The sequence below is a fragment of the Triturus cristatus genome, chromosome 3_1 (genome assembly GCF_964204655.1).
Source record: "Triturus cristatus chromosome 3_1, aTriCri1.1, whole genome shotgun sequence".
In the NCBI taxonomy this organism is placed as follows: Eukaryota; Metazoa; Chordata; class Amphibia; order Caudata; family Salamandridae; genus Triturus; species Triturus cristatus.
In genome coordinates, this window is record NC_140583.1 from 59,680,295 (window position 1) to 59,698,539 (window position 18,245).

Genomic DNA, 18,245 nt, shown 5'->3' on the forward strand with positions numbered 1-18,245 from the left:
TCTGCTTGACGACATCACCCATAGAAACACAAAATACATTTGGTACATTAATTACTTCAGTGGGGCCATGAATTTGAAATTTTACGGCATCCCAAGCGATCCCATCACGTACAGGCCAGGCAGTAATGTTCACAAAAGTCTGGTCCTTTTCATGATATGTGATGAGTGGGGGGCCAAAGTTCCATCAATTAGTCGAATCATAGATCTTTCTTTCAGGTAGTGTCCATTGAGAAGTCTAAAAAACACTACCACAAAGTCAATGGACATAAACAAAAAAACACATATGAGCACTAGCCAAATGTAAGTCCAAGGGGGAATTAAAAAATGTCTTTTGAACCAGGCCACAAAAATCGAAACTTTGGACGGAGCAATGGAAGTCATTGAATTAGAGTCAAAAGAGTCTTGTGAGAGGGCAACTGTGGTGGATTGTAAAACAGGCAATGTAACATCCGCAGAATAAGCATACTCAACGTCTTCGGGCAGACCACCGGGTGTCGGTGGCAACAAGGGACCAGTAACTGTATGCATCTCGATTGCAACATCAGGCACGGTGTTAAGCACGGGCCACAACAGAATTTCTCAGCATCGAAGGGCAAGAAACTGCCGGAGTCATACTAAGAAGAATCGGCCACTCGCTGTAGCTTGACATTGTCAATTGAGATGTACCTGTTATCCTTTCGACCAGGAAGTGGAGGTAAAATGACTGTTCTAGTACCCTGTACTCCAAGCACCTGAACCGGTGCACGATAAGAGGGGCCGAACTCCTTCTTGTTCTCCACCTTCTCACGGACCAGATCACTAACTCGAGGTAGCCAGCCGACTACCGGAACCTGAAGCGCAGCATCAGATGAGGAGGGTACGTGTTCCTTCGCTAGACTGTCTCTGGCTTCCTGAAGATTCTGCAAGACAGCACAGTGTTCATCTACGTCAAAGGGTGCGGCTGACGCCGCCATGTCTAGACCATCAAGGTCTGGGACAAACATTCGTACACCAAAGAGCATCATGTATGGGTCCGCCCACCCAGAGACCTTCTAGGGAGATTATTAAGTGCACGTTGCACGTCATATAAGTGGGCTAACCAGTTCCGGCCAGTACCTAAAACCCTGGCTGTCAAAGATTGCTTTAAGTCACGGTTCATTCGCTCCACTACACTATTACCCTCAGGCCGGTATGGAGACGAAAATTTGACTTGGACCCCCAAATTTCTCATGGCTGCTTTGTATGCCTTAGAGGCGAATGCAGGGCCCTGATCAGACTGAAAGGTACCACATGCAAAACTTCCAACAAAGACACGCAAATCCTTTATGACAGTGCGAGATTCAGCACTCCTTTGTGGCCACACCCACAGAAAACGTGTGCACGAATCAACTGCAACCAAGATGTATTTGTACGCAGTATCAGAGGTAAAAGGACCGCAATGATCTAAATAAACACAACCCATTGGTTTATTAGATATGTACAACTGAATTTGTGGTGGGCGCGCCGCAGTTGAAGGTTTAATCTGCTGGCAAATGTCACAATTAAGAACATAAGCTCTGGCTTGTTTATACAAACCGCACCACCAGTAACATTGTTGTAGCAGAGATACAGTAGCTGCAACGCCGGCATGCCCTCGTGAGCCGCTAATATCAAAGATGGTCTGCAGTCCGCATTGGGAATCAATCTGTCACCAACGTCATTAATCCTCACTAACGGGACGTTATCAGGACTTAAGCGATAATGGTAACGAGCAGGGAAACCTCTCGGAAATTTCGTTCCCTGCTCTGTAGCAGCAATAGCTGCCAAGATGTCATAATTGATCTTACTTTTGGATCTTGTAACTGCTGCTACTAAGTATGTTGCCACTGCTGTGTTTGCTGCCTCGTCAGCTAGGCTGTTGCCGACAGCATGGACACCAACTCGTTGGTGACCAAGAGTGTGAATTACATTCACGAGAGGCAGACGTTCTTTAAGATCTGCCACTCGAACTCAAAGCAGTTTATGCTTAATGGTGCTACCTTTGGAATCATGGTAGTCATTCTGAGACCAAAAATGTAGATTGTCGTTGTAAGATTGAACACAATAAAAGTCACTCACTATAAGGGTAGTGACTCGGGGATCAGCAAACTCTAGCGCTAGCACTAGAGCACGAAGCTCCGCCAACTGCGCGGTACAATCACCCAATGACTGCGTGTGCACGACATCGGACTGGAATTCTCCATTTACGAAAGTACCGACCACAATTGCGCAAGCCGCTAAATAGGCGTGCTTTGATCCAGTTGCCGGTTGCGCAGAACCGTCAGTGTATATGACACAATGGTAATCCTCGAGCGGGCGCAAGGACAGAGGAGCCGGATGAACGAATTCATACTGCAAAAACTCCTGAGTCTGAAGTGCTGCGTCAAAGATATATGTGACGTCCGGCGATGTCAAGGAAGTGGCCCATTGTATCCACCTTGGATGCAAAGCCTTAGAATTAGGTACACTTGCTTTTGTCACCGCCTCAAGGGCAGGATATGGTGTTACCACCAACATGCGTTTACCTTGTGATAGCGCTCGTTCTTTCAGAATCGCCATCTACACTGCCGTTAGAACTTTCTCGACAGCGGAAAATCGCAGTTCAGCCGAAGTGTACAAGTGAGATTTGTAAGCAATGGGGACGGTGTTGCCCTCATTGAACGTTAAGTATGTGAAACCCACCGCGCCAGGCATAATTCTTATGACTAGGTTAGTGTGGTTATCACACGTCAGTAAGTATTTAGAAGCAAGAAGATCAGCTTGCAATGACTGCAATATAGCTGAATGCTCTGGCAGCCAACAAGATTTGGAAAAAGTAGGTCGTACCAAGGCATAAAGCGGCTTGATACACTGGGCATAATCCGGAATGTAAGTTCGACCAAAATTCAGAAAACCCAGCAGAGATTGTCATTTCTTCAGTGACGTAGGAGCACGTAGGTATGCGCACTTTTCTAGAAAGTGCGGAGCCAGTCCTCGACCTTCATTGTTGAGTTCGTACCCCAAGAACAACACTGTATATTCCGTAAAGTGAGACTTCGCAAAGTTAAATTTGTATCCGAAGTCTGCAAACAAAACAATAATGCGATCAACGCGACGGAGATGCGGTTCCAACTCGTCATCTGTGAGATAAATATCATCCACATACGAGTACGCATCAGGGTCTATTCCCTCTAAGAGAGAGACCACGCGAGCAGCAAAGACTCCAGGGCTGTTCTTATAGCCTATTGGTAATCTTTTGAATTGTTTGTTTGCCACCCGAGGTGAACGCCGTCCACTCACTACTAAGAGAGGACAGGTTATGGCTGTAAAAGCCATTGGAAATGTCAAGTGTGGTTTTAAACCTTTTTCTCACGAGACTATCGACGAGAACCGAACTGTGGGTGTTTTGTACTGCACATGTCCGGCAATGAGAGTTTCGGTGCCGGTAATCCAAAACTAGGCGGTACGACCCGTCAGGCTTCGTCACAGTGAACAAAGGATTATTCATAGGTGACACACATGTTTCGATTACTCCTTGATATTCCAATTGTTCAAGGATCGACGCGACGTGAGCTCTAGCTTCGTGACGCATGGGGTATTGGGGTTGAGGTTGGGGCATAGTCCGCAATGGAATCTCATGGCCGGGAGACAATTTATCCCAGCCAACCTGATTTCGATATAACGCAGGTGCTTGCACCTGAGCCCATTCCTCGGCGTACTTTTTAGCTTGGACCTTCGGCACTGTGTGCACAAAGGACGGGAGGATTACCTCCTCCCCTCTAGGAGCATCTAAAACGAAAGCCGGGGGCCAATACACCTCCGCCAACAGAATATCATAGGAAGTGGTCAGATTATCCCAAAAAACCCCTTGAATTGTACGTTGTATGTCACCTTCAATTTGAATGACTATATTATACAGTCTATCAGGGGGAGACACCCGATTGTCAGCAGTTTCAATATTCACGAATATATCAGTTGCTGTCGCCACCAGATATGGACGCAGTGCTTGTCGCACTACTGTAACGTCCGCCACGCTGTCTAGCAGCGTTAGCGCCCATGTCAGGTTCTGAAGCTGCGTCCGTACCATCTGAGGCATACCTCGCTGTCAGTGCTGCAACTTTCTTCTTTTGAAACGGGGGTCTGTGACGTGCAGACTCGTCCTGCTTGCCTTTGCCGTCAGACTGGCGAGGTTGCTCACGACTTTGGGCACCCCTTCCTTTCCCACGGTCTCCGCCATTGGATTGTGAAGCCGATGTTTCCTGTGAAGAACGAGGAGAGCGTTGTTCAGAAACCTGAAATCTATCAGGTGACTTAATTCGAGATCGATCGGGCAGATCATATGTGCGTTCGGTAGACGACTGTATCGGTGAGGCAGGACGTGACCCCTGTTTCTGTTGCTGTTTCCCCTGTTTCTTAGCTCTCCAACTTTGCTTAGGAAAGTTAGGGCGTTCATCTTTTGTAGACGAGCTCACCTTAGTTTGCTGTACTATATCAGGAATGATCACAGTTGGTTTTACACCCAAGGCACTACGACCCACGGTCCTATATGCCTTCGCAATTACTTTAGCGAACTCTTTGGGCTTGTCGACGTCATCCACACGGTCCATCATATTTGCAACTTGGAACTGCATGGCATCTCCTTTGAGGTTGCCCATCACCATGGAGCATACCACATCGAAGCTGTCGACAAGCCTCATTCCCAATTCAATAGCAGCCTCCGCACCATGATTCTCCTGAACCTTTTTGATGACGGATGGTAGCACAGACATAGACGGAGTGCCATAGCACTTCGAATAGGTTGTGGCAAAGACCTTACCCCAGTTGTCACAATCGGCCATATCCGGGACCAGGTCTTTGGGCAAAGTAATGGTGAGGATCCTGTGTTTCTCCACAGGAGTGGTATTTGGAAAAAACGCTTCCAGTTGGTCAAATTTCTCAGGAAGCCAATAAGGAAATTCATCCTTACTCTGGGGGCGCTTGCTGACCACCGAATTAACCATAACGACTAATAACCACCGCATGGTGGTCTGTAGGTTGTCCCGCAGCAGCAGGTGCCCCCACCTGCACGTTGCGTGACACGTACTGCACTAAAGCCCTATGGACCATAATCAGGGCTGTGTGAAGTACCCGCAACTCAGCCACCGCCACCGTGAGATAGCGGGGATGAGGCGTAAAACCGGCCAGCACCGGCCATGTGGCCCCTGCAATAGACAACGGGCCCATTCTCCCTGGTGCAACCGCATGGGGAAGGGCGCCATTAAACCAAATAGTATGCTGCCAGGCAGAGATTGGAATTTCTTGTGTCCTATATGGGGTATAGACCGCAGGCAGCTGTGTGGCAGTATAGGTATGAAACGTATCATCGTCATCTACCGCCGGAAAAGTCACCCATGAGTAAAACAACTCATACGGGTATGACGCATCAGCGCTTACCACAAAAATTACAGCCATCCCATCATCCAGCACCCCATACGTCATCAAATGACGGCGCAGAGGTGCACGGCTATGCGCGGCTATGTCAACCGCCATCAGGACACACTAAAGAGTATCAACGATATCAACAGTAGCACTGGGGTTCAGAAAAAATAACCTTTTTAATGATTAAGCTTGAAAGAACCTATTAGTCAAAACACAGGTAGGTTAAACAGTCACTCCCGTTATCCGGAAATCAGAGTGAGGGCGTTGTGGACTAATACAAGCACTACTAAGGCGTTTCAAATCAATAGACCAAACGTGAGGTGCGCCATGTTGTAGGGATTCTGCTTATGCACAGAAGTATGCGCAGGAACCCGGACCCTCAGTGAATTGTGGTGTACCAAAAACTCACCTCAGAACCCAGAACCCCTTATCCGACCAGCATCAGTGTCCCATTCGGTATCCGAGGTTTAGCTCAGCGGTCCCAATGTATAGACAACCCAGAACAAGCAACTTAGTGTATATCTCAGGAATGGTGGGAATCAGAAATACCTGTTCGTAATTATTCTCATATCAGTCCACAACAGAATAAACAGAGACACTGTAAAAGTTTAAAGAGATTATTTTATAAACCTTGTGTCCTAAGATGCAGCAGTTTGGCTAACATAAGCAGACAAACGATTAAAATCAAAACCATCAGCATAGTTACAATACCATAGAAAATGAAAGGAGTAATCATACTAAAATGACAGTGGATCTAAGCCACCTTCCTTTCTCTAGCAAACTAATAGTATTATTATTAGCCTAGTAAAAGGTCTCTAGGCTTGAATGGGGAACCCCATACCGTAAAGATCAGCTCAGTGAGTTCACATCACAGGGTCAGCTATGCTCTGCTCCTGGGAAAGCTCTTCTTCCGAATGTAATGAAAACATGTAGCACTGCAATATTAAAAGCACCCGACTTCCAGGCATTTGCAGCTGCGTGCGCGTTATGGCTAAACTAGTGGGCCGATCAACCTGAACTCAACAACATGCACCGTCTAGCGACCCAGACTGTTTCTTTACACTGTGTACAGACCAAGGTCGCAGCTCACTGTTTGGGATGTGAACAACAGACAGTTCTCATGTGAAGCAAAGTCGAGTAAGCATTTCTCAATTTAATAACATGTGACTACAGTGTCGTGTGCAAAAGCACCAAAAGCGGCAAGATGGCTTTCTAACATCTAACGCGGTTGTGCTAACTTAGCATTGTGTATATATAGATAAGGATCTTCACTACAAAGCCACTCATTTATCATACGTACCCTTCGTACATTCCCATCCAACAAAAGAAAAGAAAGCAGGAAACAAGTAGAACGACTCGTCTACTTAGTAGATTAACTGAATGTCAATAATCCTTGATTCAATGAAATTCAGGATTATATACCTCTTTTCAGTATAAAATAAGGCTTGAAGTGCAACTTCTCCAAATCAATGAGTAGGCTTGATTCCAGTTACTGTCCCAAGAACAAAGGCTATCCCATAAGAATAGAAATAGGCAAAATAAAAGAAGAATCCACACAGAAATTATCAAATAGAGTCTTCAGATCTGAACCCAAAATGTGTACCTTATGTACTGTGTTTTCCGGAAGGGCAGGCTCTCAAAATCCGCTCCTGAAATCTGTAACTCGAGCCCGAGCCACAACAGGAAGCAAAGACACTGCGGGAAATCCCTTGCCACACAGAATACGGAACACGCTAACCCAGCGTGTGCCGACAGCCGCCTTCCGCTGCCGCGATATCCAGAATGGCTCTCACCGCAGTATCAGAATGACGTCATGCGCCGCAACGCGGAATCCCGCACACCGGAAAATACAGAACATGAGGTACAACTCACTCGCTTGTTTTTTGTGTTCTGTAGACAAAACACACTCATTCTTCCAGCATTTCAGCTGGTAATTAAGCATCATTCTCCGCCGCTCAGTGCATTAACAGCAGTTAACGTCCTCTGCTGGGGTTGCTAACTGCTCATAATAGCCCATGCTGGTGTAATGCACCCCAGTCAGAAAATAGGGCCACAATATGTAATAGGGCCAGTTAACTATTGCCAGGGCCACTTGAATTATGTGATTCTTTGGCCATGTCATTTTTTGAGTAATTTTCTGTATTTGCCACTGTTGGAAGGCGGACCCCGAGGAGTCGGCGAGACCACCAAGGGGGGCCCTCACACTGTACGAAGTAGCCGAGCGCTGCCGAGAAGTCTCCTGAGAGATCCTTCTCCTATCACGTACTAGCACAGTAACACCACCACACCGGACTCAAGGAGGTTGTCTCAAGACAAGCAATTCTTTATCAGCAATAAAAAGGTTACGAGGTCAAAATTTACACGAAGGGATCGAAGGATCCACCAAAAGTCTCAGTGTCTCTTTGGAAGGGTAGGGGTAGCGGGACAGTCTTTGGCAGGAGTGCGGTACGAGGGTACCTGGGGCCCAGTTCTTATCCTCAAGCTGGAGGACCTCCGGATCTCGGAGGGGTCGAGCCGCGACGGCGTCAGCAGGGCTCTGGCGTACAGTTCGTGGAGAGCCGCGATCCAATCAGCAGGGCTCTCAAGATGGTTTCTGCTCAGCTCGAGCCGCGACGTCGTCAGCAGGGCTCCGAGGGAGGTTTCAGCGAGGTTGGGCCGCGACAGCGTCAGCAGGGCTCCGATGTTCCAGGTGGCTTCAAAGTGTTCACAAGAAGGAGCCGCGACGCAGTCAGCAGGGCTCGTGATGGTTCCGACAAGAGTTCTTCTCCGTAGGGTCAGCCGCGATTCAATCAGCAGGGCTCTCGACTCCGGGATACAACTGCCGATCTGTGGCGGGGTTGCCCCAGATATAGGTCTGGAGCCCTTTGATGTCCGGACCCAGGCGCCCGGTGGGGGCGGAGAGGCCGGGTGGAGGTGGCAAGACGCCCAGCAGGAGAGGCGCCAGGCCCAAGGGAGTTGCAGGGTGATCACACCTCGAGCGGGGAGGACAGTTGGGGGTCCCATCGATACTGTCCTCCGCCGGGGGCGATGAATGGTTCCTGCGGCACCCCCTGGCCAGTTCGTGGTGCCTCGATGTCGGGGCTTCGCTGGGTTCGAGGCCGGGTTGAGCGGGGTCGCGCTGGCTGGTGCACAGAGTCACGTGGGTGCCAACAAGATGGCGGAGCCACGAGGGGTATGCGACCTCGTGCAGCTCAGGATGAAGGGCCTCGGTGCAGTTCAGAAGGGTGGCCCGTGAAGGCCGGGGCGGGGAACGGGCACAATCCACGGGGGTAAGGACCATGCCACGAGGCCGGGTCCAACAGGCGTCCCCCCCAGCCGAAGGCATGGAGAGTCACCCATCTCCTTGGGGATTCTCCTCGTCAAGGCGGAAGAAGCGGGACAGGCCGTCGGCGTTGGCGTGGTCATTGCCGGGCCGGTGTTCAACGTCAAAGTCCATCCCTTGTAGCGAGATGGACCACCGCAGCAGCTTGGGGTTCTCGCCCCGCATTTGCATTAACCACCGCAGGGGCCGGTGGTCGGTCTGGACCCGGAAGTGGGTACCGAAGAGGTAGGGCCGGAGTTTCTTAAGGGCCCACACCACAGCGAAGGCCTCACGCTCGATGGTGCTCCATCGTTGCTCCCGGGGCAGTAGCCGTCGGCTGATGAAGGCCACTGGTCGGTCGAGCCCCTTTTCATCAGCCTGGGACAGGACGGCCCCGATCCCATACTCGGAGGCGTCTGTCTGCACCACGAACTCCTTATTGTAGTCAGGGGCCTGTAGCACCGGGGCAGTACACATTGCGGTCTTTAGGGTGTCGAAGGCTGCTTGGCAGCGGGGTGTCCAGTGCACCTTCTTGGGCTGCTTTTTGGACGTTAGCTCTGTGAGGGGGCCAACAATGCTCCCATAGTCCCGGATAAACCGCCGGTAGTAACCGGTGAGACCCAGGAAGGCCCGGACAGCGGTCTGGGTAGTGGGGGGTTCCCAGGCCTGGATGGCATCTATTTTCGGTTGGAGAGGGGCCACCTGCCCGCTCCCCACTTGATGGCCCAGGTAGGTCACGGATCCGTGGCCGATCTGGCATTTGCTGGCCTTGATTGTGAGCCCGGCCCGCTGGAGGGCGGCCAGGACGGCTTTAATGTGAAGGAGGTGCTCTGCCCAGTGGTTGCTGTACACGGCAATGTCATCTAGGTAGGCCGCGCTGAAGGCCTCAAGCCCGGCCAAAACCCTGTTCACCAGTCTTTGAAAAGTGGCCGGGGCGTTCTTCATTCCGAAGGGCATCACCCGAAAGTGGTAATGCCCATCCGGGGTCGAAAAGGCGGATCTTTCTTGGGCGCCGGGGGTGAGCTGGATCTGCCAGTACCCGGCGGTGAGGTCCAGCGTGCTCAAGTAGCGAGTGGCCCCTAAGCGGTCGATGAGTTCGTCGGCCCTGGGTATAGGGTGGGCGTCCGTCTTGGTCACTGCATTCAGGGCTCGGTAGTCCACGCAGAATCGCAACTCTGGGGGTGGCCGGGAGCTGCGGCCTTTGGCACCAGGACGACAGGGCTGGCCCACGGGCTGTCGGAGGGTTCGATGACCCCCAGGGCCAGCATCTTCGTTACTTCGGCCTGGATGCATGCCCGCACTCGGTCGGGTACCCGGTAGGCTCTGTGTCGCATGGGGGGGCTCTCCCCGGTGTCGACGTCGTGGACGCACCAGTGGGTCACCCCCGGGGTGAGGGAGAAGAGGGCTGCGTAGTCCTGCAGCAGTTGCTGGCAGTCGTTGCGCTGTTCCGGAGTCAGGGAAGAGGCGAGTTGGACGCCCTCGATTGTTCCATCATGGACGTTGGACTGCAAGAGGTCGGGCAGGGGCTCGGAGTCGTCCTCGCCCCCCTCGTCGGTCGCCAGTAGCAGGCTCAGTTCGGTCCGGGCAAAGTGGGGTTTTAGCCTGTTAGCATGTAGGACCCGGAGGGGGTTCCGGGGGGACTCCAGGTCGACCAGGTAGGTGACGGGACTTTTCTTCTCCACTACCTTGAAGGGCCCGGTCCACTTGTCCTGGAGGGCGCCGGGTTCAACCGGGGCCATGACCCATACCTTCTGACCTGGCTCGAATTCTATGGTAGAGGAGTTCCGATCGTACCACCGCTTCATGTCCTCCTGGCTGGCCTCGAGTTCTGCCACTTTCTGCTCACTGTATTGCAGGCCCTCGGCCCAGTAGACCCAGTGGGTGCCGGTCTGGTCCCCGTTGGTTTGGGCGGACGCTTGTTGGCGGACCCCTTCGAGAGTGGGGCAGGACTGCTGCTCTTGTTGGAACTGCTCCCGGGTGGGGCCCCCTTCGTGTCGCCATGGTGTCAGCTCTGGTAGGGCGCACGGGGAAGCCATCTCTTCGGGGGAGGATTCACTAGGTCCAGGGTCGGTGTCCGCCTCCCCCTCGCTGCGGGCGGGAGGTGGTGCGAGCCCCTCGGGCTGGGCGGCCCCGGAGGCCGAGGATGAGCGGGGGGCCCGGGCGGTCATGGAACGGGTGATGGCACAGGCCCAGTCAGATAGTCCCAGCATTCGGAGGTGCTCTCGTCGCTCTACTTGAGCCCAGGGGGAACTCTCCAAGTCGTTCCCCAGGAGGCAGTCGACGGGGGCGTTGTCGCGTACCGTCACCTTCAGCAGGCCCGTCACCCCTCCCCACTCGAAGGGGACCAGGGCCATCTGGCACAGGCTTTCGCTGTTGTCGGCCGTCCGGATGGGACACAGCACATTCAGTAGGATCTGTTCGGGGGTCACCAGGTGGCAGCGGACAGCGGTGACATTGGCGCCGGTGTCACGAAGGGCTTCGGCCCGTTGTCCATTGACCGTGACCTGCTGCCGATACTTCTGGGTGTTGCTTGGGATGGGGGTGCAGGGTACCATTTCTCGGCTACCCAGGCAGACCAGGGACATGGCTGCCGGCTCCCATTCAGTGGTCCCTCGGTCGAGGGTCTCCTCTTCCTCTTCTCCTTCTCCCAGGGCGGCGGCCGCCAGCTGTCGGGGCGGGGGCCCACCGGCCCCGTTTCTTCGGTTCAGGGGGCAGACCGGATCGCTGGCATAGTGTCCGGTTTGTTGGCAGCCGTAGCACGTTACTGGTGGCCGTGGTCCGAGTCTGGCCGGGGGCGCCCCCCTTCGGGCTAGGCTCGGGGAGATTTTGTTGCTGCGGTGGCCCTCGAGGGGGGCTCCTGGGGGCCCCGGCGGGAGGGTCTCGGTTCCTGTTCGGTCCTCCCCCTCCACCTCGTTGGCGGGGGGGTCCGGTGGGGTTCCTCTGGTACTCCCCCATTGAGTTCCGGGGGACCCGGGAGTTGACCCATCGATCGGCCTCGACGGCGAGTTTTCGCAGGTCGGTCATTTTGCTGTCGAGGAGGTGCTGTCTCAGCTCCACGAAGCAATTGTTGGAGAGATGTTCCCACACGATGAGGTCGACTAGCTGCCCGTAGGTGGTTACTTTGCTACCTCGGATACACCCTTCTAGGGCCCGACTGAAAAAGTCCACATTTTCCACCCAGGTGGTGCCCGGGATTTTCTTGCAGTCTCTGAACCGCTGGCGGTACATTTCTGCGGTTAGCCCGTAGCGGGTGAGCAGAGCCTCCTTCATGTGATCGTAGGAGGTCATCACCTCCTCCGGCAGCTGGAGCAGTGTGTCTCGACCCTCACTCAGGAACCGCCCCCACAGGCCCGCGCCCCAGTCTTTTCGGGGCACCCGATGAGAGGTCATGGCCACCTCGTAGGCCTTGAACCATTGTTGGATGTCGTCATTCTTGTAGTACTCCTTGACGACCTCTTTCGGGATATGTACCTTGGCCTCGGCAGGCGGTAGAGTGTCTCTAGTACTGGGGGCGTTGGTCCCTCCGTTCTTGGCCTTGATTTCGAGCTCCTTGAGACTGCGCTTGTGCTCAAGGGTCAGTTTCTTTTCCTCCAACTACCGGTGTCGCCTCTTCTCCTCTATCTCCTCTTGAAGCCGTAGCTGCTCTAGGGCCAGTTTCTTTTCCGCCAGCTGGAGTTCGCCGTCCAGCCGCAGTCGTGCGAGCTCTAGCTCGTGGTTCCGGACCTTCTCCCGCTCTCGTATTTCTTCTTCGGAGAGGCCGGTTTCTAGGCTCTTTCTTCCTCCGGTTGCCGGAGTCAGTGCGGTTGATGTGGTCTCAGTCAGGGGCAAGGGACCTTCTTCCTGGGAGGGGCCTGCCCCGGCCTCCAGCCATGTCCTCAGAGCTTTCTGCATGTCCTCTTTGGTACCTAGGCCGGTGGTTGCAATGCCTTTGTCTTTGCAGAACTGTTTCAACTCTTTGTGCGTATATTCTTCCAGCCGTTCGGGCTGGAACTCCATTGTCGCGTTGTTTTCCTGGCTGCTCATGATTACTGTACGTTTGGATGGGTAGCTAGTGGGTACTGGCTGGTACGTCCTGCGTTCGGCTCGGATCCCGTCGCTGGCCACCAAATGTTGGAAGGCGGACCCCGAGGAGTCGGCGAGACCACCAAGGGGGGCCCTCACACTGTACGAAGTAGCCGAGCGCTGCCGAGAAGTCTCCTGAGAGATCCTTCTCCTATCACGTACTAGCACAGTAACACCACCACACCGGACTCAAGGAGGTTGTCTCAAGACAAGCAATTCTTTATCAGCAATAAAAAGGTTACGAGGTCAATATTTACACGAAGGGATCGAAGGATCCACCAAAAGTCTCAGTGTCTCTTTGGAAGGGTAGGGGTAGCGGGACAGTCTTTGGCAGGAGTGCGGTACGAGGGTACCTGGGGCCCAGTTCTTATCCTCAAGCTGGAGGACCTCCGGATCTCGGAGGGGTCGAGCCGCGACGGCGTCAGCAGGGCTCTGGCGTACAGTTCGTGGAGAGCCGCGATCCAATCAGCAGGGCTCTCAAGATGGTTTCTGCTCAGCTCGAGCCGCGACGTCGTCAGCAGGGCTCCGAGGGAGGTTTCAGCGAGGTTGGGCCGCGACAGCGTCAGCAGGGCTCCGATGTTCCAGGTGGCTTCAAAGTGTTCACAAGAAGGAGCCGCGACGCAGTCAGCAGGGCTCGTGATGGTTCCGACAAGAGTTCTTCTCCGTAGGGTCAGCCGCGATTCAATCAGCAGGGCTCTCGACTCCGGGATACAACTGCCGATCTGTGGCGGGGTTGCCCCAGATATAGGTCTGGAGCCCTTTGATGTCCGGACCCAGGCGCCCGGTGGGGGCGGAGAGGCCGGGTGGAGGTGGCAAGACGCCCAGCAGGAGAGGCGCCAGGCCCAAGGGAGTTGCAGGGTGATCACACCTCGAGCGGGGAGGACAATTGGGGGTCCCATCGATACTGTCCTCCGCCGGGGGCGATGAATGGTTCCTGCGGCACCCCCTGGCCAGTTCGTGGTGCCTCGATGTCGGGGCTTCGCTGGGGTCGAGGCCGGGTTGAGCGGGGTCGCGCTGGCTGGTGCACAGAGTCACGTGGGTGCCAACAAGATGGCGGAGCCACGAGGGGTATGCGACCTCGTGCAGCTCAGGATGAAGGGCCTCGGTGCAGTTCAGAAGGGTGGCCCGTGAAGGCCGGGGCGGGGAACGGGCACAATCCACGGGGGTAAGGACCATGCCACGAGGCCGGGTCCAACAGCCACATAATCCATCATTTGCAGCATAATTTGCAGATTTCAACAACATAAAATAGTTTCTAGGTCAAACGGATCAAACATTATTAAAAATGCAGAGACGCTTTTTGCTGTGCAGCAGACAGCACTTTGCAAAGGTTGACTGTTAACCATTCAGTTGAATATTTCTGTATTTGGGTGCTAACTAGTAGTAATAAGGTAACATCTTTGTCCAGTTAGTGTTAACAGGTGTAAAAATGACAAAATAATGAATTGATACTATCACAAAATGTGTAGCATTATGTCACATAATTTGCACTTTTTTGCTGCATAATTTAGTAAACTCTGCCACACAATTTGATCCTCTCTTGCCCCATACTTCCAGGGGCCCTGACTATTGTTAACTGTTAAAGCATGTGGAAAATATGCCGCCTAGTAGTGTCCCCATATCTTATCCAACACAGGAATGCACACACATACTTAATTACCCACTATCTATGTGTGCTTTATGTCTGTGCTGTTATTTCAGTGTACGCAGAAAGCAGGTAGGCAACACTAGTCATGCCAACATGTTAAACCTTCTGATTGGCTGTGAAAATAACCGCGTTTCGTGCAGGGCACTAATGCTAATAATGCCCAATGTTGGAGAGAAGGGACTGATTTATCAAGACTTCGCACAGCGCAAAGTCTGCAAAGGGTATTTGTTTTCAAGTATGAAATGTACTTGAGCTGCCCTTTTGTAGGTGCAAACAGAGCTTTGCACCGCTTTGCGTGACTTTGCATGAAGAAGAATTAGATGAGTGTATCAGCTCAGACTCCCCGGGGCCTCCTGCTGCGCTGCTGTGCGTCAAAATAAAAGGGAAAGAATGTACCGTATCTACAAGATACAACGCATTCCTGTCCTTCTCCCCTACAGCAGTGCACAAACGCCAACGCAGTCACCCTTCTGCCATGTTGCAAGGGTGCCTTGGTTGCAGGGTTAATTGTTTTTGTGCAGGAAGGGACACCTTCCTGCACAAAAATGATAATTAATGGCGTTTTGCTCCTTCTATGTGTTCTGAAGAATGTAGCACACAGAGAAAGAGCAAAAAACGAGGAGAGATCAAAGTATTTCTCCTCGTTGCGCTACTCCTACGCCTTCCCTGGGAGGAGTAGGATTCTTACGCATTCCATGGATGTTGCTGGGAACACCCACAGCAACACCCATGGAATGTCCCTTTTCACGGAGAGTAATGCGTTAAAAGGGCCCATATTTATACGGTCATGAAAAGTCACGCAGGGTGAGTTTACGTGGCCTTGTAAATATGAGCAGGCACACTGCGCCGCTGGTCCATTTAAAAAAGTGACACTCCAGCGGTGCAATGGGCTTGTAAATGAGGCCCTTCGTTTGACCCAAAGCCCGATCTACTAGGATTGTCGGACCGGGCTTGCGTTACAAAATAAGGCCGCGCAGAAGCAGTCTCTGAGTTGAAGAAATGTTTTAATTTCACCCTCACCATCCGCCTGCGGCAGACCGAAGACCTCCTAACCTTCAAGAGACTCCTCAAGACCTGGCTCTTCAAACAGTAGCAGCGTCCCCGCCCCCTAGCGCCTTGAGACCCTCACGGGTATGTGGTGCGCTTTATAAATGCTATGATTGATTGATCGTTCCACACATTGTACGTGTGCAGCAATGCACAGCACACAACCTAGGCGTGGAATGTTTCACGGTTTCTGAAGGCATAGAATTGTACACTGGAAGAGGATGCTTTATATACAGATCTTATGGTAGACATCACACAAGCACCCTTACACCATGGTGCCAAGGTTGTGCATGACGCTGGGTAGCCTATTTGTGCCCCAGTGCAGGGTATCAGCGGGCCACGTTTAATGCGTTCTCTCCCTTGTGCAATGCAGCAACTGAGCAAAAATCTTTTTTTTTTCCCTCTCTCCAGATCTGCTCTAAAACATCAATAAAAAACAATACATGTCTTAATGACCAGCAATGGGGGACCTTTATCTGCTGCAATTGACGCCTGAAACCTTTATTGGTGGTTCATGCGGACAAAATACAGGGATATTCCTCAGCAGTCTCTCCAACAAGCACTGGCAAATGTAGGCAAAGGCTCCATGCTGCAAGGCTTGCCTTCTAATCATAGGATCAAAGCCCACCTAGGCCTGTACAGTCGACATAGGAACTGGGGATTATGGATCCGCTGTTGGATGGTGAGATATCTTTGGAAAGAGCTCACAGCTGAATTTTACTCCCTCAGTGGTTTGTTTGAGGACTTTAGCGTAAGTTAGTGTGGCATGCGGACAGTTGTCAATTGTTCCTCAATTTTCCTAAAATGCATGGTTGTTGTTCAGTGAGTTTTACCCAGTATTCGTGTCTGACAAATTGTAAGATAAGTGATGTATCTTCCTGTTTACAAGACAAAAAAACCTTTAATTTTTTTTAATTATCCAATATTTTATTCTACAGCTGAACATCATAACATTGAGTTAATGGATGTGTAGCAGACAGCGAGGTGTACTGCCCAGGTTTACTGCATGGGTAGTGAGGGTCTGAATGCTCTTTATTGCAGGGGTGGTTGGCAGGCAGTGCCCCTGATTTCAAGAAGAAGCTGTACACGATGAGACCAGGAAGTGTGAGAACCAAGGTCTCAGAGGGGAAGTCATGAAGGCTGCTGTAGATGGTTAGGTGTACTTAGAGTGTTCAAAATTCATGCAATTTACTTTCGCGAATTTACATGACATTTTGGCCAAATTATGTGAAATTGCACACAATTACACAAATGTAAATCCGTCATTTTGCGTTCTATTGTTTAGAGTGAAGTGTGCCCTCGCATCAATTTTTGGCACGAAGACACATTTAAACCAGGCCCCCTGAACAACATTTGCTTACTTTCTGCTGCTCCAGTGCATTCGCTCTAAACTTCTACAGCGACTGGTATCAATAGCGGTACTTTTATACTGCGAATTTTTTGTAACTACGCGAAGTCGTGTAATAATGGTATCATTTGGGGGATTTTGCATAACAAGTGCAATGCAAAATTCCTGAAATTACGCAAAAGACACAGGTGTAATTTAAAGTTCACCCAGGCCTATAATAACGTATGTTTATTTTAAAAGAATACTTTAGCGCATAGCGCTGCACCTCAATATTTGAGATCGAAATGTATTTGCGCCACAGACCATGAACCCTGGAGTTAGGCTAAGCCTCGGGTAGGAAATGCTGACATCAGGTTTCGCAGATCGATCAATGAATCAAAGTGACATGAAATTATTTCTCCAAATACTGAATAAATTCCAAGTATGGTACCAAAATATTGCATGGCACAAATATGATATCCTAAATATTATTTACAAAAATAATGCGAGAATAATGGAGTTAAAAATAGATAATTTACACCCAATGGGATGGTATTTTTCCAAACTATATTCAGGACTTCGCTCTCAGACGACATTTTTGCTGTTAATATTCAGAAACACAACACACTTCTAAATACCATTGGAAGAATTCTTTAAATATTAGCAGATAAGACACTATAAGGCTGGATTAGGGAACCATGTGGAGGAACATAGAACCTCTGCCAAGGTCTTGGCTAATTATCCACCAGGGAAAATGAATGTCTCACCACCAAAATGGTTGTATTTACCACTGGAAACTTCACCAATGGTGGTCAATGCTGGCAGAAATTCCACCAGCTAATGTGGGCAGGGCAAATGTCCCCAGAAGCACACCCCATGATAGAGCTACTCTACTTACATTTGTTATAAAAGTCTGCCACTTTTTGTAAAGTTGTTGTCAATAGAGTTAACTCTCTCCTACATTGTGGCAAAACTATCACAGTAGACGAGGTGGCTCGAACACCGCCATGTCTGGTGGAGTCAGGTTCATTTTCCGCAGAGCTGACGGTGTGTCTGCCATCAGTGTGCCTGTCCACAAGCTGCACTTGGGATCCTGGATATTTTACTAGAGATGTGGGGCAGGAATTTGCCTTTTTATTTAGATTTTCTATTACTACCCTCCTATAAATCAACGCTGACTTTGGCCCTTATTACTATAGCAGGTGGTCGGACTGCCACCCGCTATTGCGGAAGTCAGGGACCTCCCGGCAAGCAGGCGGCAGTCCGACTGCCTCATTATGATGCGACCTCAGGACTGGCAGTTGCAGGGTGCTCCTTTACATGGCAGCTTCTGCTGCAGCTCAGGAAAAGGGCTGAAGCATAAGACACACAAATCTGTCCATCAACTGTTGTTTTTGCATTTGTCACCCCGAGTGGGAAGGGTATGCCCAGACGTGGGTCCCCTGCTCTCCATGCCACTGGAATCA